The following is a 25374-nucleotide window of genomic DNA, read 5'->3' as shown; positions in this document are numbered from 1 at the left end:
ACGAGGGGAGATGGATGGGGGAGTGAAGGGGGAACCTACAGGGGGCGCTGAGAGACCATGAGGGGAGATGGATGGGGGAGTGAAGGGAGGAACCTGCAGGGGGCGCTGAGAGACCACGAGAGGAGATGGATGGGGGAGTGGGGGAGGAACCTGCAGGGGGCGCTGAGAGACCACGAGGGGAGATGGATGGGGGAAGGCGGCGGGGAACCTGCAGGGGGCGCTGAGAGATCACCAGGGGAGATGGATGGGGGAGGGGGGGGAACCTGCAGGGGACGCTGAGAGACCACGAGGGGAGATGGATGGGGGAGTGGGGGGGGCGGGAACCTGCAGGGGGCGCTGAGAGACCATGAGGGGAGATGGATCAGGGAGTAGAGGATGACCTGCTGGGGGCTGGGAGACCATGAAGGGAGATGGATGGGGGAGTGGTGGGGATCTGCAGGGGGCGCTGAGAGACCATGAGGGGAGATAGATGGGGGAGTGGGGGGCAATCTGCAGGGGGCGCTGAGAGACCAGGTGGGGAGATGGACGGGGAAGTGGGGGGCGACCTGCAGGGGGCGCTGAGACCACGTGGAGAGATGGACAGGGGAGTTGGGGAGCACCTGCAGGGGGAGCTGAGAGAACATGAGGGGAGATGGATGGGGCAGTAGAGGGTGACCTGCTGGGGGCTGGGAGACCATGAGGGGAGATGGATGGGGGAGTGGAGGGGGACCTGCAGGGGGCGCTGGGACCTGGGGGACTATAGATGGATGAATGGGGCAATGGGAGAAAGTCAAGAATGAACTGAAGTGAGTTTTGACAGATGGAGTGGGTTGAAGAAAGAGGAGGGAACTCTTAGGAGGATCTTGAGGCCCGGGCTGGGGTCGGCAGTGGATTATGGAGGAGGGCAAGGGCGGGAGCAGAGGGGGAGAAATATGGTGGGTGTGATGGAGAACGGGAGGGAGCTCAGGACATGATGGTGGGGAGGTAAGAAATGGAAATCAATGGAGTAGATTACTGAGGAGGAGGGGCAGAAAGGGAGCGCTGTAGGGGAGATGGGAGGAAGAGAGTTTAAACTCAGAAGGAGCCATGGTGCACCAGCTATGTGTCCCTGAATTGTTTGCTTTAAAGGGGTTACTTTCTGTTGGAATTTCACCTCAGTAAGTTCTTTTTAATGGAGATGACTGATTTTTGATTTCTCCAGGATTCTGTCTCCACTAGATACAAATAAATACAAGTTTGGAGCCAACAGATGATTAAAATCATTTTCAGTTCACTCATTTTTTTTTTTGTAAGTTACGGTTTACACGGTTCCAGGAAAATTTCATTCCGTGTTGTTTTTACTTTTCAAAATCTTGAAATTTAGTGCAATTGTCTTAGTTTCTGATTGTGAATAAATATACGTGGATGGGGCTTCCCAGGTGGCTCTAATGGTAAAAAACTTGCCTGCCAATGCAGAAGAGATAAGAAACGTGAGTCAGATCCCTGAATCTGGAGGAGGGCCTGGCAACCCACTCCAGTATTCTTCCCTGGAAAATCCCATGGACAGAGGAGCCTAGTGGGCTACAGTCCATGGTATCACAAAAGAGTCGGACATGACCACGTGACTTAGCACCCTCCCACACTAGAAGACAAACAAAATGCACCCTGGAAAACAAACAAAAACTAAAGAAGACAGCAGTCTTGAGGATGGGTTTGGGCAGGTGCCTCCCGAACCTCAGGGGAGCAATGGCCTTTGAGCACATCTTCCAACAAACTGGTGATGGGTTTTCCTCCCATACACAGCCAGAGAACTATGCCCATCAACGTGCCTTTTATGTGTCTGCCCATTCATTCTCCAAGCCTCTTCTCATTTTATTTCACATTATTGTGTATAGTACATACTCATTTTGGGGGGTTGTTTTTTGATAGTACAAAAGATAAAACTAAAGTTGCTTTTGAAAGAAACTCATCTGAAACTAACACAACATTGTAAATCAACTATACTCCAATAAAATTAAGAAAAAATCCCTTCACATACCAGCTGTAATAGGCTTGTTGGTTAAAACCTTGGATGGTTAATTTTAACACTATGTCTGGGTTTCTATGACAATTTATATGCTTTATGAGGAGAAGATAAATATTTGAAGGTTACTGGGAAAAGAGTGTGTTTCAATAACTTCTTTTAAATCATTGAAATGAGTTTTTCTCCTTGAACAATCACAACCTCTTTAGTGTCATCTTGGGTAATTTTGTGTTATTGCTCTAATGCTCATCCAGCTACAATGTTTTGCCAGTATTTATATCGCAAATTTGTGTTTAGAAATTTCAACTACTGATTAAAAGCACATTTTTTAAAGGAAAGGAGAGACGTAGAAAGGGGAAACAGAAATAGACTTGGAAGGAAAAGTAGGGGCTTTAAGGGGTGGAGGGCAAGCAGGAGAGAGCCTCCTTGAAAAGGAGAGAAGGGTGACGTGGATGAACTACTCAAAGGAGATAAAGCAGAGGAGACAGACCTGTGGTTTTCCAAACTGGTTCTCACGTAGGAAGTTCCAGCAAAGATTGTAAAGCATTTCCTTTACTCTTTTCAGATATCTCTGGGACTCACTGGAAGACCTCCCGCTGAAGGACATGTCACTTTGGAGCCTCCGAAAGGCCTTCGTTCAGAAGGCAGTGGTAAGAGGGACACCCCAGAAGGTTGTCTTCCTTCCAGGATGTCCAGGCAGCCCCACTGACCAGGGCATGGGGAGGAGCCCTCACATGTGATTCACGATGAAGTGAACCTGTCCCTTGCCATGAAGGGCTGGTGAGGCTGCTCCCCAGGCAGCGCCAGGGCTGGATTCCAAAAATGGACAGTATTTGGAGCCCACCTGTTGGCCAACCTCAATCCTAAGGCAGTGGGCATGGCTGGCAGCCTCTGGAAGGATCTGGAATGTGGAAGCTTGATTTTGGCAGGGCTTGCTTCTTCAATGAGGCAGGTGACTGTCATGTCCATTCCGGGTTCTCTGTGGAATCTGAACTGACCCTTCCCTTCCTGCTTCCTAAGCCTCCCTGCCATCTTGGATGATATAATATGAGGGGAGGTGGGATGTGTGTTGGGGGGTGGGCATCTTCAGAAGAAGATGCTGAACTTCTGCTAATAGGCTCTTGGAGCACAGGAGACTTGCAAAATGAGATGTGACCCTGTTTCACCCAGAGTGTGGGGGGCAGTTTCCACCAGTTAAACTCTTGATCCTTGTTTATCAGGAGTTAGAGAAGGAGGCAGGCCACTTGCATTTAGTTGAAAATGAAAAGAGCAATTAACTCCTGGGCCCACAACGGTTGAGTCTAAATGCCCCAGATTCGATTTAGTTGCCTCCTTGGTGGGTTTCCCGGTAGCTCAGATGGTAAAGTCTGCCTGCAATGCAGGAGACCCAGGTTTGATCTCTGGGTCAGGAAGATTCCCTGGGTCGAGAAGATTCCCTGGAGAAGGGAGTGGCTACCCCCTCCAGTATTCTTGCCTGGAGAATTCCATGGATGGAGGAGCCTGATGGGCTACAATTCATGGGATTGCAAAGAATCGGACATGACTGAGCAACTAACACTTTCACTTACCTCCGTACCTCTTCCCAGATGTTTTCTTCTGCAGTTCCTTATCCCTGCTCCATCCAGACCCATCTCCTAATTATCACAAGTGGCCACACAGGGTGTAAGCTGAGCTGTGTGTCTGTTCTAATATCCAGAGCTTTGCATCTGGCTGGGCTTTGCCGTCATCAGTGTCCTTGATGGCACTGATGGGTGTAATGTAGCCCTGCCAAGACCCGGGAGGTCTGCCTGCTCTTCCTAAGGCAAGTGCTATTTCATCTCCTAAACACGCCTGGGGTTGGGATGAGCCAGTCTCCGGTCCTTCCAGTACCCACGTTTAGTTGTTGGTCATTTGGCTCCTCCAGAAGACAAAGGTGCTCACCATGTCTCTTGCACAGGATGTCAGGGGACTTCTGTGTGGTTGACAGCTGCTTGCTGGATGGGTTCCTGGGAGACACTCAGGGGCCTGTAGCCTCTGGCCTTTTAGCATCCAGGGCAGCATTGTTCCTCTGCCCGCCCACAGTATCAGCTTTTGATCAGCCAGTGTGGCTCAGAGTAAAAAAGGGTCCTGCCAAGTGTATGGTGCTTACATAGAACAAGGGCAGGAAGCTACGTTAGTGCTTGGTGCAAGTGTCCGAGCACCTTCTACTTAGCTCTCTTGGCTACAGGCTTTACCTCTAGAGTCTGTTTTTGACCCAGGAGGCATGGATGCGTGGGACAGACACGATATATATTATTAATATTATTTGGAAATGTAATAGATTTACACAGAGATATATGTATGTGGTCAATGTAAAAATATTTTGAAACAACAAAAAATACTAAATGAATGTCTTGCAGGACAGCACTAAATGAGGCAGGCCAGGCTGTCATCGTCTTCTGAAATTATTCCGTCTGCTCAATGTGATGTCATGGACCTTACCTCTTAATGAGTCCCTGCCCCTCTAACTTGAGTGCAAAATCTTTACAAGCCACGTGGTAAACATTGAAGTATTTGAGCGTCCCAAGTGAAAAAGGAGTTTGATGATGCAATGCTGACTAAAGGTTGGAACTGCCAGAAAATCTGCGACAAGGGGTCTTTGTCAGTGGTTGTGTATCCAGTGTATCTGGGACAGAGGGGACCCTCCACAGCTCTTTGTGGAATCGCTGGATGTTGGCGCCTGTAACGCTTCACCATTCATTTTTCTGGCTTCTCCAGCGTCCATGAAGGGTGAGTGTGATTTTTATATCCTGAGTCTCACATAAGTAAATGTCAGGGTGGTTTTCTATTATCACCCTGCAGGGATAATCACCTGAACAATGGAAAGACATCTCTGAAACCCTTCATTTTAAGAAGCCTTCCTAGAACTCTTTACTGTTTTCACCAACTGTTCACTCCTGCAGTAGGTGTTGATAATAAACTCAGATAGCTCCATTGTGGGGAGATGGGGGCGCTAAGAATCTTTCAAAAGCAGATCTGATCCCAGAATTTCCAGACTCAACATCCATGGCCCATTTGCCTGAATGGATGGTGGGCCTGCTCTAAGGTAAAGAGAATTTAACACATAATAGGTTAGGAGGTAGCCCTGGTGCTAAGATCCTCAACTGCAGGTATTACTATAATCAACTCAATTCTAAGAAAAAGGAGAGTGAAAGTTAACTTTTACTTTGTTAAATATTAAGAAATGGAGAGCAGATACCAAGGTTTTCTTCTGCATAGTTGGTTGTTTCTGTATTTATTTACTTCTGTTGCACTGAAGCCTGACTAGCAACTGGTAGTAAATTATTTTTTAATCCACTTTTACAAGGACTGGATTGGCTCCTCTGCACGTCATAAAGATAACTCATCCCAAAAGAGTACCTAAACAGCCTCACTCTTTTGCCCGAGATGTGATTGCTGTTATTCTGGCTTCAACCAATGGGTTGCCAAGGAGTGTCCGTTTTCAAACATGCCAGTTAACCTGTTTGGCAAACACTGTTGTTGTTATACGGGTCTTTATACTTTGACCTTTGGTATGAACGCAGAGCAAATGTACTTTTATATAATGAGCCATTCAGCATTGCTGGTGGACGGAGGAAGAGTTTGGGGACAGAGAAGGTGTGGGAGAGAATTCTTAAAATTGTGTGGGATGTTTGTGAGAAGGGAAGTGGCAGGGTTCAAGCATGGGAATAAAGTGAAAGTTGTTCAGTCATATCCAACTCTTTGCGATCCCAATGGACTATACAGTCCATGGAATTTTTCAGGCCAGAATACTGGAGTGGGTATCTGTTCCATTCTCGAGGGGATCTTCCCAACCCAGGGATCAAACCCAGGTCTCCCGCACTGCAAGCGGATTCTTTACCAGCCGCACCACCAGGGAAGCCCAGTTTTACTGTTAAGCACAAGTTCGGGAAGTGTTCTGAAATTGCCCAGAACTTTATCATTATGACCTCTACTTTGTCCTGCTTCTACATGAAGAAACATTGGGGAAATAAGTAGATAAATAAATAATTAATGCTTGATTACATTGTCTGATTAAATGGAGTGTGATAACAAGCGTATTTTGGGGGTAAAAATCTGGAAAGTGCAGCCCATGATTGGTAGTTAACTTACGGGCTGGTCTGCTGAAGAGGTGAAGAGGTCAATGGAAAGGATCTTTTTCTGTACATCATTTTTAAAAATAGTACAAGAAACTAATGCAGAAGAAAAGGTGGTTCACTTTTTTGTTGTTGGAAAAAAATTCTGTAGGTTCAAAAGTCTGAAATACATGCTGGGGGTTTATGGGCTGTTCCATTTGTCTCTACGTCCCAAGGAAGTGTCTCACTGCTATTCAACATCCAGAGGAAGCATAAAGTAGCAGTAAAAGTGGTACCCTGCTTCCCTGCTGTGTGGCCTTCAACTGTTTACTCACCCTCTCTGAGCTTCTATTTTTCCATCTCTAACTTGATCCTAAAAATAGTGCCTTCTTACTTTTATTATTATGGGGAATAAATGAAATAATCCATGCCAAGTGCTGAAAAAGAACACAGTGCTGGGGATATAGTAAATACAAAATAAATGTCAGGTATTAATATTTTTCACTGATTTGTGCAACGATTATTATTTATAATAAAATGAGTTGATGTCGTTGGAATCCTGTAAGTCTTTTAAGCTTCACTTTTTAGATTTCTTTTGCTAGTTCTAAAATTAAATCTGCCTTAAAAACAAAATGACATCCCTAAATCTTTTGGCACAGAACAGATAGGTATTATTTTACATTTTTATATTTCTCCTGTAGGTTCAGCGTTAAAAAAAGGTCTAAATTCAGCCACATGGTTGTTGTTGTTCAGTTGCTAAGTCGTGTCCGACTGTTTGTGACCCCATGAAGTGCAGAACACTAGACTTCCCTATCCTTCGCTATCTCGCTGATATTCTCCCTGGTAATCCTACTCTAAAGCCTAAGATGAGTAAGGTCCAACATTGCCTGGTCCTGAGGAGAGCTTGGGATGTCCTGGTCTTCGCAGAAGCTACTCCATTCTTGCTCTTGTCAAGGTCAATGGTAACCACACCGATGGGTCCCTGCTCGGTTCCCAGTGCTCTGACCACCCCTCCGACCCTCCCCTGCTCCCACTCAGCCCAGGTGACTAGAATCTCACCTCTGCTCGAAACACCACCCTGCCCCACACAGAGCCTCCCAGATGCCATGAGAGTTGGTGTCTCCCATCCACCCCCAGATGTCAAGTGACCACCTCTCTCCCACCTGCTCCTGCCACACAGCCCCTTATTGTCCCTCACACCCTAAGCAGGGTGTCCCTCGAGGACTTTGGAGTTTGAAAGATGGCAGAATGTGCCACCCCAAAGACCTTGCTTTGGCATAAGGATTATTTTGAGCTAAAGGCATGTGGAAAAGATCAGATGCAAGCAGGAGCCCCTAACTCCCTTCCCTTTTCTTTCTTCCTGAAAGCAGGAGATGAAACCCCCACCTGCTGCTTTCCTGATACTAGGAGGAGAGAAACAGTCTTGTCACAGAGATGGGGTGTGGAGGCAGAAAGAAATCTGAACAAGCAGACTTGTTCAAATACTTCCTATCTTCCTTTAGTCTCCCCAGGTTTTATTACTTTTCCATAGTTGCCTGTCTTTGCTCAATTGGTGGATAAACACCCAGACCTGGTCCCTTCACTGGGTCTTTGTTCCCTTGGGGGTACCCAAGTCCATGCAACAATCTGCGTTACTCCTGTTAACCTGTCTTGGGTGAGTGCTCAGTTGCTAAGTCGTGTCTGACTCTGCGACTCCGTGGACTGTAGCCCACCAGGATCCTCTGTCCATGGGATTCTCTAGGCAAGAGTACTGGAGTGGGTTGCCATTTCCTTCTCCAGAGAATCTTCCCAATCCAAGGATCGAATCTGCATCTCCTGCATTGGCAGATGGTTTCTTTACCACTGAACCACCTGGGAAGCCTGGTAATCTGTCTTAGATCATTTAATTCTCAGGCGCAGCTGGAGATCCTTTGAGGACAAAGGAAAAGTTTTGCCTCCCGTAAAATTTGATCTCAGTTCTTCTGATCCTTCTCTGACCTCCCTGTTTAAAACTGAAACCCCCGTCTGTTGTCAGCTCCACGTTCCCCAGCATTCCAGAGTGGCTGGCATCTCCTCTAAAACCTGAAGGCTCATGGTGTACTCACAACAAATATCACTAAAATGCATGCTCCCCGAGGGCCAAGGTCCCTCCTGTGTGTGTGTGCTTTTTAATCTGATGTTTGTTTCTTCCCGGTACTGGGTCAGGTCTGCCACGTGCAAGGCACTCAACAAATGTCTGTTGAATGAATGGACCTGAATGAATAGTTGTGCAATCATTTTATGCAATAAAGTTACCTGGTTTCAAGAGTCAAGTGTTCAGAATAAATATGTAGTGGGTTCCATTTACCTTTTAAGGTTAGCTGTCTATAACCTTGTAACATAACACGTGTCTAATATTTCTTTAACTTCTCAATCTGAAGGGTTTAGAAAGGCTACCTGCCATAAAACAGCAACAGGAAACAGAATCCCCAGATGGAAGCTGAGAGTCTTTTCATGGTTTCTGTCTTCTCCCCAAAGTCCTTCTGGGTTTTCATCAAGACGTGTTCCAAAATATATATTCTACAGAATTAAAATTCAGAATCATGACTCTGGAAAGGGGAAGGGATCATTTTCCTTTGGAACAAGGGCTGCATTGTGGCTGACAGGGACTCAGAGTCTCTGTGTGTAGGGCTTGCCTCCTGAGATGCAGAGCCAATGGGCTTCTCTTTAGTTTAGGGGTCCTCAGGGTTGTATTTCAGCCAAATATTTGTGAATGGATAGATGGAAGGAAGGAAGGGGGGAAAGAAAGAAGGAAGGAAGGGGCTTGGAAAGCAAACTAGAAGCCCAGATGAGCCAGTGGGAGGCTGGCAGATCAACCAGGTCTCCCAGAGGCTGCTTGGGGCAGGCCAGGAGCCCCTCTGGCAGCCACCCAAGGGGAGACCCATTGTCTAAAGCAGCTTGACTCATATCTCTGGAGAGCAGGACTGTCCTAACGTGGATAATCACCTTGATAAATTGCCTGAGGGTAGGAGAGTTTCCCAGCCAACACCCTAGGTGAGATAAGGAAACTACTCACGTTAGACTTGGGGAATTCACTTCTATTGCGTTTGCCTTTCCTTGTCTGATGTCGAAAGAGGAGGGCAGCAGGGAAAAGAGTAGAGAGAATGGGGGAGAGGGACGACCAGACAATACTGTGGACACTTGAGCAGCACAGGGATTGGGGCACTGACCCCCCCCATAGAGTTGAAAGCACTCATAACGTGCAGCTCTCCCCGCCCATCAGGGGTCCCCTACATTCACATCCAGGGATCCAACAGAATTCACATCCAACAATCCAAGCAGAAAGTTTAAAAACAAAACCAACACTCTCATGGTGGCCTCTGTGTCCAAACCCCAGTTCTGGGTTAAATTTATATGTGGACCTTCCGCCAACCTACACTGCCCTGCACTGCACACCTGAAGACGTGGAAGCCAGCCCTTCCTACACATACACAAACATCCCATAGAACACACATCACCCCCAAACTGACAAACCTTGCCATATTTACTACTGAAAACACCCATTGTTAGGGGACCTACTGTGTAGTTCCAGCCAGTGTTGTCCAGGGGGTCAACTGTGCTGTGAAATGGCTGAGGTATTGCCTAGAAGTGAAAGTGTTAGACGCTCAGTTGTGTCTGACTCTTTGTGACCCCATGGACTGTAGCCCGTCAGGCTCCTCCATCCATGGAATTCTCTAGGCAAGAATACTGGAGTGGGTAGCCATTTCCTTCTCCAGGGGATCTTCCCAACCCTGGGATCGAACCTGGATCTTCCGCATTGCAGGCAGGTTCTTTTCCATCTGAGCCACCAGGGAAGGCTGAGGTTATCTCCTAAGCTGAGGTTATCTTATTAAGCTGCAGGTTGTGTGTCTCTCCTTCCAGCTGTCAGTGAGCTCTGCTGCACACACAGAATCCTCAGTTTGGGGGTGATGTGTGTGCTATGGGATGTTTGTGTATGTGTAGGAAGGGCTGGCTTCCACGTCTTCAGGTGTGCAGTGCAGGGCAGTGTGGGTTGGCGGAACGGTCCACACATAAATTTAACCCAGAACTGGGGTTTGGACACAGAGGCCACCATGAGAGTGTTGGTTTTGTTTTTAAACTTTCTGCTTTGAAAATCATTCTAGATTGACAAGTTGGTTGGTTTAGTCACTAAGTCGTATCTGACTCTTGTGACCCCACGGACTATAGCCTAACCAGTCTCCTCTGTCCATGGGATTCTCCAGGCAAGAATACTGGAGTGGGTTGCCATTTCCTGCTCCAGGAGATCTTCCCAACCCAAGAATCGAGCCCAGGTCTCCTGCATTGCAGGCAGATTCTTTACCGACTGAGCTATGAGGGATTGACAGGAAGTTGCCAAGAAAGAGTGTACGGCAATGGGTGGAAGGGGAGGGGCATGTACCCTTTGCCAAGTCCTCTGTGGTGGTTACATCTTACGTACCTGCAGAGCGATATCAAAACCAGGAAACAGACATGGGTACAGTCCACAGAGTTTACCTAAATTCTCCGTTTTACCTGCACTCCTCTGTGTGTGTGTGTGTGTAGTTCTTTCACACATGTAGATTTGTGCAGGCACCACCACCATCAAGATACCAAGTACCATCACCCCCCGGGATCCCTTGAAGGACCCCCTCCATGGCCACACCCCCTCTTTCCCATCCCATCCCTGTAACCATAAGGATTTAAGCCCCTTGCAAATTGACAGAAATCTTGGGAAGGATATTGTATTTTTCCATACGACTTGCATGGGAGTGTGTCTGTGTGTGTGCAACAGAACTCAAACATTCCCATGTCTCGCCTGTCTTATCTTGACATTGAGGGCCATGTTGGTCTTTGCAACACAGCCCTGGAACTACGCTGATGTGACAGAATGACTATGACTTCAGTGCTAAATAGCTCACACTCCAAAGTCCTCTCACCCACAAAGTCCACATGTAGACAGCTTCTGACGAGGGGTGGGGATAGCATCTGGGATCTAAGCCTTGTCAGCTGGGTCCCAGAGTGCCAGGGTGTCCGTGGAGATGGGAAGAGAGCCTCGTGGAGGTGGAAGCATTGGGGACTGTTTTACCAGAGTCATTTCCTCCACACCCTTGGAAACCTATGCCATGCCCTGTGACAGCAATTGTTTCCATGTAGCACCCCAGAGTGGTAACATTGTGGAGAAAGGATTGTTGTTGTTCAGTTGCTCAGTCATGTCCGACTCTTTGCAACCCCATGGACTACAGCATGCCATGCTTCCCTGGCCTTCACTATCTCTCAGAGTTTGCTCAAACTCATGTCCCATTGAGTTGATGATGCCATCCAACTAACTCATCCTCTGTTGCCCCCTTCTCCTGCCCTCAGTCTTTCCCAACATCAGGATCTTTTCCAATAAGTTGGCTCTTTGTATCAGGTGGCCAAATTTTGGAGCTTTAGCTTCAGTCCTTATGACAAATATTCAGGGTTGATTTCCTTTAGGATTGACTGATTTGATCTCCTTGTTGTCCAAGGATAAAGGATATGTTTTAAAATCTAGGACAAAGCAGCAAAGCCATGGCCTCTAGGGACCAGGCCCATGGGTGACTCTGGCTGCCAGAAGCAGGGGGATGTCCTCTCCTGAGGGGTCCCATGCTCCCAGCCCCACTCAGTCACAGCCACAGAGAGGCAATGCCTCGAGCCTTATTTTTCTAGACAAGTCAGGGCCTGAGCGTACAAGTAAACTCCTCTGAGTTTCAAACCATGGCAACTAATTGAAAGAAGTTTTAAGTCCTTTGTCAATCAAACAAAAGGATGCAGGAGGCAGATTGGCCCCAAGCCAAATGGGATATTTCCCATCACTTCCCACTACTTAGTCACAAAAGGAGGGGACTGGATGTTGGCACCATGGATCATTCCAAGAGTACTCGTAAGCGCTTTATGAACTTATAAAGTCATTGTTTTTGTCAAATGACAGCTCTGGAGTCATGATAATTAAACTTTGTATAGTGCTGACAGGTTCACCACATCGATGCTGGTGCAGGTGTCCCCCATTTCCTCCTGGAAATGTCCCCCATTTCTTACACACATACACACACACACACACACACACACACACACACACTTGCATCCTGCAGGTTTTCTCACTTGCCTGTCTCTTCACTAGTCCAACTCTGAAGCATTCCCTCAGGACTCCTTCACGTCTGCTTCTTCTGTGTCTGCTTGGGCCATACAGCCCCATCTAAGCCCCTACCCCTCGTTCCCTGCTCTCTGAGCTCCTGGGAGGTGGTGAAGTGCAGGGCTAGCTCCTACAGGGGCACAGATGGTCCCAGATCAGAAGTCGAACTCTCTTTGGGTTCCAGAGAAAGCCACTGGTGGGCTTTGCCTCAGGGAGTAATGCCACCCAAGTTATTTTACGAAGTTCTCTCCTTTCCTTATCTCTGCTCTCATGTCTCTTTGTACCCTTGGGTGCTTAGATTCATGCTTTTGACCAAGCAATGGTAACCATGATCTTTGCTGATGGGAATGCCTGCCTTATCCCCTCTGACTGCAGGAGAGAGATGACACAGGTGTCATTCTGTCGAGGGTGATGGATGAGATGACTGGGTGGCAAGGAGGCAAGCTGCTGGGTCATCTTAACTTCTTAAGGAGCAGGAATCATTTTCCTACAGCCATAAAGATCATAAACATGACCCAGCTCATCTCTCTCTCTCTCCCATGAAAGACACATCCATTATTACAGACAAAACATTTTTCTCATCAGGTTACCATTCATGGAGATGCTCCCTGGGACCCATTTAGTCTTTATTGTTTTAAACGGCCTGGGCTGGAGCATGAGGAAATTAGTCTTCAGTTTGTTGACCTTGAAAGCTTGATCTAGAAGGAGGTGGCGATGCCCACCCTGTCCAGCACCTGCCAGAGGTCTCTGGGCTATCCCACCGCCTCCCTCTCTGCCCCACTGTTTCTTGGCCACAGACTCCCTGGCCTCAGCTTTCCTCATAAATACTAAATGCAGGCCCATCTTGCGGGGAGGGGGGGTCTCCTCCCTCTGATGTAAACATGGCAACTCCTGCTCAACAAAAGTGTGCTTTCCCTGGTAGAGCCATAGTCTAGAATGCTCCTCTCCCCAACACATGATTTCTATCACCACCCCGTGTGTTAGTTTCTCTTTCATCTGAATTCTTGTTCATATGTTTGCCTGATCATTGTTTGTTTCCGCTTAGAATGTGGCTCCAAGAAGGAAGGGCTCCCTTGATCCCCTCTGTCCCTCAGAGGTGTGAACAGCACCTGACATTCAACCACTGAGTGAACTTGAAGAATCCAAATGTCGATGTCCTTTAAAAAAAACTTTATAAATCTATCAGTTACTTAAAAAAAATTGAATTATAGTTGATATAATACACTTTTAAGTCTTGAGTTCCTGCGGTAGACAGAGCAAGGCACTGCTGATGGTCTTTTTAAAAAATATTTTAATTAATTAATTTATTTGGCTATGCCAAGTCTTAGTTATGGCATACAGGAGCTTTAGTTACAGCATATGGGATCTAATTCTCTGACCAGAGTTTGAACAGGGGCCCCTTGCTTTGGGACTTCATGGCCTTAGCCACTGAACCACCAGGCATGTCCCAACTGCTGATGGTCTTGACCTTCCTTAACAACAGCAGACATAAGCATTTGTGATTCCTGAAACTCAGTCTTCTCATCAACCTGTGCAAGCATTTAGCTCTTGCAAACAGGCTCTCCAAGTCAAGGAACATTCCAGAGAAAGAAGGCGCTAGGCTCTGGAGTGGACGTGTACCGACACCCTTCATCTCACTGTTTACTTTAGCACCATATGTTCACTTTCTTCCCGAGACTTTCATCTGGCTTCTTTCCAGTAGCCTGTCAGGAAGTTATAGACTAAGCACCCTTCAACGGTTAGCCCAGACTTTAGTTGTGTTTTGAAAGATGAATTTAGAGGTAATTTTCCAATTACCAGTGGTCGTCACATAAACAGACAAAAGACTGCTGAGTCTTTGCCTTGGCACAAATGGGCCTTCACTCCGGCAGGAACCGGTTGTGGTGTCTTAGTGATGAATGCAGGGAATCAACAGCTTAAAAGCCAATTAGCTTTCTGCTTCTTTTACTAATGAGGGGACAGTGCCGGGCAGAGTTTGGCTGCTTGAGAGTGGAGTTCAATAGGGCCAGCCGTGGAAGTTAACCTAGCAGAACTGATGAAGGGAACACACTTCAAGGACGTCCGTGTTCTTAGCAGTATCAGAATTCTCATCTTCATCTGATGGAACGATTCTGAGCCCGAATTATCAGTGCAAATGTTCAGGATGTAATAGCTATTGACGCTTATTCTAGATAATAATGCCTAAAGATATCGCTGGGACATTTTTCATGGGAGCTTGACTCTGCAAGTGGAAGTTTTTCTGCACTGTTGCTATCTGCAAAAATGTCAAACTTATACACGCTAATATTCATAAGGTGGCATTGGTATTTGTTTCTACAGTTGTTTCTGTGGCATTGTGCTTCATTATAATGAGTGCGGGTTGTGTCACGGGTTGATGGCACAGGGTGACCAATGGGATGGGGTGAGGGGGTGATTACCTTGAGGCTGTTGCTTGGGCTCAGGGTCTGATTTGCTGCCATGAAGGTCTAGGAACTTAATTCTGTCAGGAAGGCACTGATGTATCAGTTGGTGCCAATTTCTTAATTTACAGCAAAACACTCCCTTTCTAGAAAGATAGGCCCCAACTCTACCATCTAGGGTTTCTCATTTCTCACAGCTACTGTGATTAGTACTGTGGCTGGTGGACAGACAGACCAGGTGAGTCCTAGCTCCACTGGTTAGCTCCAGCAAGCTGCAACTTTTCTGAGACTCATTTTCTGCCTTTGTAAGACAGCCGTCTGGCCTCCTACTCATAGGATGACTGGGAAGATGAAAGGAAAATACTTATGTAAACTGCTGGGTCCAAAAAAGAAGCATTGCATGGTTTTAATGAGACAGCTAAATGCAGTGGTTTAAGAGTATAGACTTCAGGGTCAACGAGTGGCTTCCTGTTCCAGCAGTTGTCCCCTGAAATAAACTGGTTCATTTTTCTGAGATTCAGTCTTTTCATCTGCTAAATGGGATCACAGTAGCATTTACTGAACAGAATATTATTACTGCATAGATTTTCTTGCATAGATCTTCTTATGTTGAAGGACACATGGAGTGGTGATCGTGCTGCCTGGAAATAGCATGGGCTCTGGTGAACAGAATCTGCCCTGTCATGAGGAATCAGTAGTTTGGCTGGTGGAAACCACAGTAGCTATGGTGACACCACCAGCAACCAAGCAGAACAAGCAAGAGGTGAAGGCTGCCTGGTGAGCACAGAACTGAGTGAAGAGGTTGACTGTAGCCGGCAGAGCTTCTCCACCCATCATTTATTGGTATTTCCGGTGGACATGGGTTTGAACAAGCTCTGGGAGTTGGTGATGGACAGGGAAGCCTGGCATGCTGCAGTCCATGGGATCGCAAAGAGTTGGACACGACTGAGTGACTGAACTGAACTGAACAGGCGGAGGGATTCTCTGTGTGGGGCTGTTTGTGCCATTACCCAGGGCTGAGTTGCATCTCTGGTGTCTACCCCCAGATGCTAGTATCACCACCCCACTGTGACGACCAGAGATGTTGTTGTTCAGTCACTAAGTTGTGTCCAACTCTTTGTGACTGGTGGACTGTAGCATGCCAGGCTTCCCTGTCCTTCACTGTCTCCCAGAATTTGCTCAAGGTCATGTCCATTGAGTCGATGATACTATCTAACCATCTCATCCTCTGTCACCCTCTCCTCCTGCCCTCAATGTTTCCCAGCATTAGGGTCTTTTCCAGCACTTCACATCAGGTGGTCAAAGTGTTGGAGTCTCAGCTTCAGCTTCAGTCCTTCCAATGAATACTCAGGGTTTTGGACACTGACACATATCCCCAGAGTGAGGAGAGATTCACCCCACTGGAGGAGCTCTAGTCTAAGGGGCAGCCTCACCCAGAAGTCCACTGTCCTCTGTAACACACTTCAGTGTCCACACCTGTGCAGACTCCTCCCTGACTGAACGTGTGCTCTGATCTTCCCTTTTCCAGACTAATCTCTGCTATCATTTGTCTGATGACAGATACCGAACGGCTACAGTGAACCAAGTACCTGGCGGGTAGTTTATCGGGGAGTGAGGCTCAGCCTCTCCCTCGGGGACACTCCCTCCAGACCTTCCACCTCACGCCCTCCGTCCACACTCTCCTGCTCGGGTCTCTGTCTTGACTCCAGCTTTTGGAATCTCCCTTCAGCCTGGACCAGGACACCCCTCGCCCCCTCGGAATCAAGACTTCTCTGCAGAGAATCGCTTCTCTGGAGAGCTCATCTTTTCCCCCGTGTGATTGCCCACGGCATCTTCTAGCATTGTGATCCTGGGGGATGCGAATAAGCCTCGCTGGACCACAGGTTCCTGTGTAAAACGAGAACAATGATGTGTCCCCCAGGTGATGCTTGCATGCAGGTGGACCGAGATTCCAGGCCCTTTTACCTGTTCTCTCTCTTTTCTAAGGATAACCTTGTTCTCAATTGTACCTCCTCTGACCGCTTGATATTTACCACAAAGTGATTTTTAAAGACAGGGTTATTATCGTGTCTAAACTTCAGTTTTTGGTTCTATACTCCTGATGCCTATATTTGTCTGCATTACTATCCAGTTTCAAAATGCTCCTTACCAGCAGAACTCAGTAGTCTGTAGATCTCTATATCATGGCCAGAATAACTTTGTTGTTGTTGCTGAGTCGCTAAGTCGTCTCTGACTCTTTGCAACCCCAAGGACTGTAGCCCACCAGGCTCCTCTGTCCATGGGATTTCCCAGGCAAGAATACTGAGTGGGTTGCCGTTTCCTTCTCTAGGGGATCTTCCCGGATCAGGGATAGAACTTGGGTCTCCCGTATTGGCAGGTGGATTCTTTACCACTGAACCACCAGGGAAGCCCCATCTAGAAGAGCTTGTCCCATTGTAATTTGGACTAATGTCAGAGAAGGCTTGGCTGAATTAGTAAAAGTGCAAATAATTTTCCAATTTATGAAATAAGGTATTTTATCACATTCAAAACAAGCAAGAACTGGGCTAGTTAACTATGGGTGAAGAAGACGGGGAACTTCATTTTGTAAGATCTGGATTGCCTGTGCATTTTTTGTCCCTGTGCAGTACCCACCAGTACATAAGTGTATCCATAATCTCTGCTCTGCTTAATGTGTTAGGGAACAGCTTGAACTCTTAAGGAGCTTCAACAGTCACCAGAAATGCTGTTGACACGGTTAATTTGCTTAGCAAAGGCTTTCTCAAAGGATCTTAAAAGGTAAACTTTAACTCGGCCTCTGTCAGGATTGCCGTTAGAGGTGCAGAACTGATGAAGTTAAGTTAGCTCGTTTCCACCTCTGCTGCACTTACCAGGGCAACAGTTCCATATTCCTGAAATACATAATGTTCATGTCATGACACCGTTTTTATAACTGCTTCACATAATTTAATTTGGGGCACCCAATTTAATTGTGTGTGTCCTGCTTTAACTATGGATTTTTCAAAGGTAAATGAATATTTTTAACAGGAAATCTTAATTCCTGCTCACCCACACCAGCTCCTTGTTCTTTGTCTTAGAACTTGAATCATTGCCATGAGGTCTCCCGGAAAGCTTGCTTGTCTAGACATGGGTCAGATTTGCGCTGGTCTCTAACAAACTGTGTTAATTTCTTCGATATTCAGTTTCAGTGTTTTGGAATTATCTTCCATTTTTCTCCCTTCTCAGAATCATAAAGATCAGATTTAAGAAGAGAAGGGGTCTAGAGGCAGAAAACAGGAAGTTTTCATATAAAATCCTGTCCACAGGATCTCTCAGATCTGCAAAATGAAAATGGATGGGTTAGCATGACAGAATTCTGAAAAGATCTTTAAGAGAGAGAGGGCAGAAGGGGAGCCATGGAAGAAGGCAGAAATGTCACAAAGGGTGTTTCATAAAACACATGAAATGGCTCTCTAAGCCATTTAGAGATAATATGACGTTTAAGGCTGGAGAGGCAGTGCTGGCTGTGGAGGGGTGGGGCTGGCCCAGGAATATTGGGTCTTTAGTATATGCCCTGATGCAGGGCAAGATTAGGAGAAAGATGGGACACCAACCACAGTTACCAAGTAAATTCATGCAAGGCCAGCAACATCGACCATTTGTTGTTGTTGTTCAGTCGCTAAGTAATGTCCCATTCTTTGTGACCTCATGGACTGTAGCACACCAGGCTCCTCTGTCCTCCACTGTGTCCCGGAGTTTGCTCAAATTCTTATCTATTGAGTCGACAATGCTATCTAACCATTTTATCCTCTGCCGCCCCCTTTTCCATTTGCCTTCAATCTTTCCCAGCATCAGGGTCTTTTCCAATGAGTTGGTCTTTTCCATCAGGTGGCCAAAGTATTGGAGCTTCAGTTTCAGCATCAGTCTTTAAAGCCCCCAAATGGAAACAACCCAAGTGTCCATCAATGGGTAAGCAAAATGCGATATAAACACACAGTGGAATACTATTCAGCCACGAAAAGGTATGAAGTATTGACATATCCTACAATGCGGATAAACCTTGAAAATATTATGCTAAATGAAGGAAGCTCCAAAAGGCCACATTTTGTATGATTCCATTTATAGAAAATTTGATTTCATTTACAGGCAAATCTATAGAGATGGAAAAGGGATTGGTGGTTGCTAAGGGGTTAGGAGATAGTAATGAGGAGTAGCTGGGAATGAGCGACTCATTTCCCTTTGAGGTTATGAAATGTTTTAAAAGTGAGTGGGGTGATGGTTGCTTACTTCTGTGAATATATTAAAAACCACTGAACTGTACACTGTACTTTTAAAGGATGTCTGAATTTTAGGGTGTCTGAATTATGTGTTATGGGGGGAGAGAATTAGGAGGTTATGGTCATAAAAACTTGAAATAGGATTTTTATAATCGTTATTTCTGTTAACAAAAGCAGTACTTCCAGTTGCTGAGTTGCTGGAAAGAGTTTGGGGTTTGGAATTCAGAGACCTGCCTCTAAGCTTCAGGCAAATCTCTTAAACTCCCAGGGCCTCAATTTCCTCATCTAAACCTTAGGGAGTTAGATAAAATGATCCATGTGTTCCTTTCCAACTCTAAATGTTCTGTGATTTCCAAGATTCTCCTCCTATCTTCTTTCTTCCTAAGCATCACCCCCAGAAAATTCCACCTGACACCTCCCTGCTATCACTGACATGAAGAGGGCTTATTGTGTTAAATAACTTTGAATGTTTTATATGCTGGGTTTCCTTTGCACAGGATATCCTTAAAGCCGGACATTCTTAACTCTTCTTAAACTGTCCCATACAATTCTAAAATTATTTAGAAACATCATGCATGGGTCATCAGAATTGTGACCATTGACCTATGTTTATGTAACCTTCTGGTTACACAATCAAGCCAGGTGAGGTTAGAAAAAGGAGTGTCTGGACTTTTGTCCAGTATCTGCCCGTGGGATCAATTTATCACCTTATTTTCTTTCTTGATTCCTGTTTATGTCTCCTGATCTTATTCATAGTGACTTGAAAACATTAGGTACAGCTCTTGATTCTATTAAACTGATGGCTCTAAGTGAAAAAAACAAGACTGTCAACTTAGAGCTGCAGATAAGGCCAGTTTCTGGGGACATGAGGACAGCAAGCTTTACCTGAAACTGACATCTGAAAGTTAAAGGTGGAGGGGGCTGGTGGGGAGGAAAGAAAGTAAAGAAAAGGAGTTATGTTACAGTCGGTAAAGGTTAGAAATGAATCACCAGATCAGGGTAGGAAACCAAGTAATAAAATAAGTGCATAATAGTGGGTTGCCAGGCAGACAGTGGGCTAATACTAAAGTGACAATTGAATACAGAAGTGGGGGCTGAGCGAGGGAAGAGTGGGCGAGATGGAAAAACAAAGTAAGACATCATCAAAGCCAACACAGAGGGGAAGAGCAGTCTGTCACATTGTCTTTGGAGAAATTAAGAAGCCAGACAAATTATAAGTGTATCTTCCCTGGGAAACATGATCAGACAGTCTCAGGTTGGCACTCCTGGAGGGGTGGTGAGTGGCGCTGTGGGGTCCTATGGGTTGACGTCTCCGACTCCTTTGGGGACAGTCAGGACTTGACAGGGTTTGCAGGTGTCAGCGAAGTGCAAGAGTGAGAGCAGGGTGATGCTTGGGGGTTTTGCAGGACCTCTGGATTTTTCTGTTCAGAAAGAGAATAGCAGACAGAGGCAAAGACAAGTAATGTTACTGGGGAGGGGAGAGCTGTGTATTCAGCTGTGGGCTGCCAGGCCTTATCGCTCTGATTTTTCCCAAGGCCCCGTGCAATGGGGCTATTCTCATTGTGCTGTTCCATACGAGAACCCTGGGACAGCTTGCATGACCACACGCAGCAAGGATGCCCTGCTTCTAACCTCCCTGACACCTGTCTCCCTTCCTGGGTCTCCTTCTGGAGCCACTGCATGCATGGTTGAACATGCCTCTCCCAGCCAGGGCTGGAGGGAGGGGTTTTCAGGGACCACCTGGACTTGGATGACATGGATTTCGCTTGTCCTGACACCATAAAGGAAATGGACAGGGCCACTCTGAACACTTGATCTTTTTTTGCATTCAGTTGTCTTTTTCTTCTCTCCATTGGCAATGGCTTCAGAATAATGCCTTGCACAGAGTGTGTCTCATTGTATCTCAGGAACAAGCTGCACAGAAACCCCCCATCCCCCTCCCCCCAACAAACACCAGCCATGCCCAAGCAGCCTGCAGAGCTGGCCACAGCCTGGGGTTCAGGTGGGCCTCAGGTGATGCATGGGGCAGCTTAGCTCAGCGTCCAGGTGAAAGGAAGGGTCTTGGCAAGATGGGATTCCTCACTCCATCTCTCTCTAGCCCACAGAGTCAGGCAACCACACACAGCCACAGTGGCCTCTGCAGTCTAAGAAGGGTTTCAGTCTCCTTCTAGAAGTTTCTCTCCAGTTCTCAAATGTCATGACCAAAGGAAGGAAGAAAGTCTGACTTTGAAATTGATGCCTTGACACAGCAAGGCAAAGAAAGTTTCTAGCGGACGGCCCAGGCCTTGCTGTTTTGTGAAGATAACAGGAAGAGTAATTTGTTTTCAGAGTGTAATTTTATTGTATCTTAATGCAAAAGAAGGTGAGATAAATTCCTTATTATTTTATAATAACCCTATCATTTTTAGAATACCATACTGTTTTAATAACCATTTCACTGCAAGTGATGAATATGTAATTGCATTTCTTATATGTTAGCATATTATAAGTTAGCACCAAAAGCTTTCCTTTTTTCCTCCTTTAATTTTTATATTTTCACCATTGAAAATCTTTTAAACATTTCAAATGGCTCATTCAGGCTTATATTGTAGACTTTGCGCCACAAACCTTTTGCCATCATCTTTCTTTTTCAGATGGCAAATTACCATGAAAGGTTTAATGAATAAATAAATTAAAAATGACCAGAGAAAGGTCCCAGCAAAGCAGTATGTGTTTGGGGCATTTTGGCTGACATTTAGCAGATAGAGACGGTCTTATGATCTTATGATGAAAGATGAACTTAAGCCCCGCCACCACCCACGCTGACTCTCCTTCCTGACTCCTAAGAGTTTTCATGGCGTGGTTATGTAAATGCACAGAACATGAGGGAAATTATTGTTTAAAAAACAAATGAATCACCAATTTAAAGGCGTTTCTGCATTCTCGCTCTTATGTCTATGGTGACTCATGACGGTACTGCTTTTTCAGAGATGGAGTTTGGAACAAGTTTGCAGGCCTGTATTGATCCCTTTGTTAACTTACCATCGATCATCTAATTTAGTGCTGTTGTTATTTATTCCCAGCAAGACACTTGCTTGGGTTTTTTGGTACTTTGTTTACTCAAAGAAGAATTCTTGTACAAAGTCAGGAAACTAGAGAGGTAAAGTACTTAATACGGATAAAACCTGGAGCCTTCTTGATGTGCTTGGAAGTCCACACAAGACATAAGAGTGGCAAGGAATCTGGGGCCTGGGCAGGGCCCCCAGAGCTGTCCTCCTGTTATGTTAAGGGGAACATTTACTTCTGGCTGATTTTCCCGTAGCCCAGTGTTAAGACTCAAAGCTCCCATCATTTTTTTTGGTGGCAGGGTCGGCAGGGGAGCACCATGCAGCATACTGGATCTTAGTTTTCCGACAAGGGATCAACCCATGCCCCCTGCAGTAGAAATGTGGAGTCTTAACCTCTAGGCTGCAAGGGAAGTCCCAAGCTCCCATCCTTAAACCCAATGTTGTGAGGAACCCAGGAGTAGATGACTCAGAGTTGGGCTCCTCTTAACCAAGCTCATGAGACTGATGTTTAGAACAAGAACCCCAACATGCTAACCTGCAATGAGACCAGAGCTGTGCTGGGACTGAGCTCCTGGCATCTACATCCTGCATGGCTTTCAGAAGCCAAATTATACTCTCAGCATGCCCAGGAGTGGAGAACTCAAGCAAAGGAGTTGGTTAGCATAAGCTGAATTTACTTATGCAGACAACAGCAGCCACTGGATATTTACCATGATCAGATCTGGGACATAATCATGACCAAGACTAACAAGGTGTTTGTCCAGCACAGAGCTCATCATGATTGAGTCAGGGATTCTGAATTTAACCTGTAACAATTGAAGACACTAATGTCAAGTAGTAGTAAAGGAAGTAAAGGAAAGAGACACATGAGGAGACAGTGTGCTGGGGGGTCCTGGGAAGGGCTGAGCCCCGAGTGGCAGGAGGAATGCTCCAGGCAGAGACAAGAGAAGGTGCAAAGGCCCTGAGGTAGAAACAAAGGTGGCTCAAGGATGTGACCAAGTTTAACTCACAAAAAGGAAGCTGGTTTTGGAGTTTTGAAGAGCTCCTTGTAGCTCCCAGGGGCTGATCACAGACTGATATGGAGGGTGAGGTAAGCAGATTTTAAAAAACCAATGGCGGTTTTTTTGATATTGATATTGATACCTGTGGCGGATTCATTTTGATATTTGGCAAAACTAATACAATTATGTAAAGTTTAAAAATAAAATAAAATTAGAAAAAAATAAATAAAAAAATTAAAAAACCAATGGACTGAAAATTTTCGGATTCTTCTTGTTGCTCTATGCACCATCCCACACCCATCTCATCCTTCACATCAGTTAGCACGGTATCTGGCCTCATGAATTGCATGAATATGGGCTTCCCTGGTGGCTCAGATGGTAAAGAATCTACCTGCAATACAGGAGAGTGGAGTTCAATCCCTGGGTCAGTAAGATCCCCTGGAGAAGGGAATGGCAACCCACTCCAGTATCCTTGACTGGAAAATTCCATGGACAGAGGAGCCTGGTGGGCCACAGTCCATGGGGTCGCAAAGAGTCAGACATGACTGAGTGATTAACACACTTTATGTATCAGTAAATGTCCCAGGCACTTGTAGAAAGGGAAGGAGCGGCATGGGCAAAAACTTATTTAGCAAAAGTAAATCCCCTTTTGTTAAAATGTGAGTGCCTGCAACTGGAGATAGTAAGGTCATCTCACAGAGATTACCCATCCAGGCCTCTATTTGCATGGAAAGTTAGATTTCATCTCTGACTTACACTTAAAAAAAAAAAGAACAACATGTGTCATATGAAACTTTTTTGACATGACAATACCTGGAATAATTAGATACATAAAGAACAATGAAACGCCAAGTGTTTCTAAGTATATTTGGAGCAGTTATTATCCACCATCAGTGCCTTTCAAATGTCACTTGTGGAGTGTTCCTGTTTGTCTCGAAGAAAACTTTTTCGCTGTTCTTCTTTAAAGTAGTTGAGAGTATTTTAAATCTCTGTGTTGAACTAAGGCAAGTCACTCCAAAATTAAAGTGCTCAAAACCTTTATTTTGAAAAGCCCAAGTGGTGCCCATCAAATCAGTGAGAAGAACATTCTCTTTTCAGAATTTAGCATGCTCTTCTGGAAATGTCAGATGTGCTCTCATTTAAATAATGTGACATCTCACAAGGAGACGTCTGATGAGCATCGCATTCAATTGTTAAAAGTACGACAAAAAAAGTCCAAGAAGTTCCCCCCACCCCAAAATCTATCATTAATAATTCACATGAGCTACTTTATATGTGGACGCCTACTGAATGTGATTTAATTTCTCTCTCTTTCTTTCTCTCTGCAAATGGAGGCTCTGAAGACTCATTTTAACAGAAGCAACACCTGAAATTTTCACTTGAAAGGAAAAAACAAAGCATTACATTTGCTCAGCTGTGTTTTGCGTGTTCAAAATGTATGCAAAAATGTTCTAAACACAGAAGTGCTTGACGTGCATCTTTAAATACAGGTATTTTGCAAACATGACGTGCCCTCCAGCATGTGAAATTTTATTTATTTATTTATTTTTTAAATTTTATTTTATTTTTAAACTTTACATAATTGTATTCAGCATGTGAAATTTTAATTTACCACCACAGGCCAGCTCACAGAGAATCCAAGCTTGCTTGTTTGTGGCTTGTTGCATTTTTCACAGGTGCCCACAGCATTCAAAATGCTCATGAATCTTGAAACTTGGAACCCAGAAGTTATAATTTGCTGAATAGAAATAAACACAAGAAATAAACACGAGTCCCTGAAGGACTGGTTCATGGCTACCATTTTCCTGAAATGCCAGAGGACCAGGAAGACAAGTGTCTTCCCATCCTGAATACAGGATGGGTTGATGGAACAGGTCAGTGGGAAGGGTACTAAAGAGCTGTTCCTATGCCTGGGATTCAGCCTTTTCCTCTTTCTCTTCCTTTGCCCTGCGTGCATGCTCAGTCACTTTAGTCGTGTCCAATTCTGTGTGACCCCATGGACTATAGCCCACCAGGCTCCTCTGTTCGTGAGTTTCTCCAGGCAAGAATACTGACGTGGGTTGCCATGCCCTCCTCCAGGGGATTCTTCCCAACCCAGGGATCAAAACTGCGTCTCTTATGTCTTCTTTGCTTGCCACCCTTGGTCAAAATATGGAGGCCTGACTTTAGCCCAGGGAGAAAAAGGCTGACCTTGCTGTCAGGTGAATTCTTGGACAGGCGGCTCACCCTTACCTGTGGACCAGCCGTGGCACCCACAGTGTCAGGACCAATGGCTTCCCCAGTGCTGAATGAGATCAGGGATGGAAAACCACTAAGAAATGCTGCTCGCACAGCCCCCCAGTCCAGGACATGGCTCTGTGAAGGAGAGACCGTCCTCTGTTGGAGAAAGTCAAGTCAGGAGGACCTGAGTCACCGTGGGCACTTGGGATGTGGCCCATGATGCAGAATCAAGCGGGGAGGGAAGCGTGGTGGGCTGCCATGCTCCCTCTT

The 25374-nt window shown here is 45.8% G+C and overlaps 1 long non-coding RNA gene across 1 annotated transcript; it reads left to right on the top strand.

Moving 5' to 3' along the window:
* The first annotated feature begins 1413 nt into the window (after window positions 1-1413).
* Window positions 1414-25374, top strand: LOC139186541 (uncharacterized). Its single transcript, XR_011570154.1, has 4 exons — window positions 1414-2631; window positions 4360-4729; window positions 24219-24374; window positions 24561-25374. It is a non-coding gene; the product is annotated as an uncharacterized lncRNA (long non-coding RNA).

The sequence above is a fragment of the Bos indicus genome, chromosome 13 (assembly GCF_029378745.1).
Source record: "Bos indicus isolate NIAB-ARS_2022 breed Sahiwal x Tharparkar chromosome 13, NIAB-ARS_B.indTharparkar_mat_pri_1.0, whole genome shotgun sequence".
Taxonomy (NCBI): Eukaryota; Metazoa; Chordata; class Mammalia; order Artiodactyla; family Bovidae; genus Bos; species Bos indicus.
The sequence above is the reverse complement of the archived record's forward strand: the minus strand, read 5'-3'. Positions and strand labels throughout refer to the sequence as shown.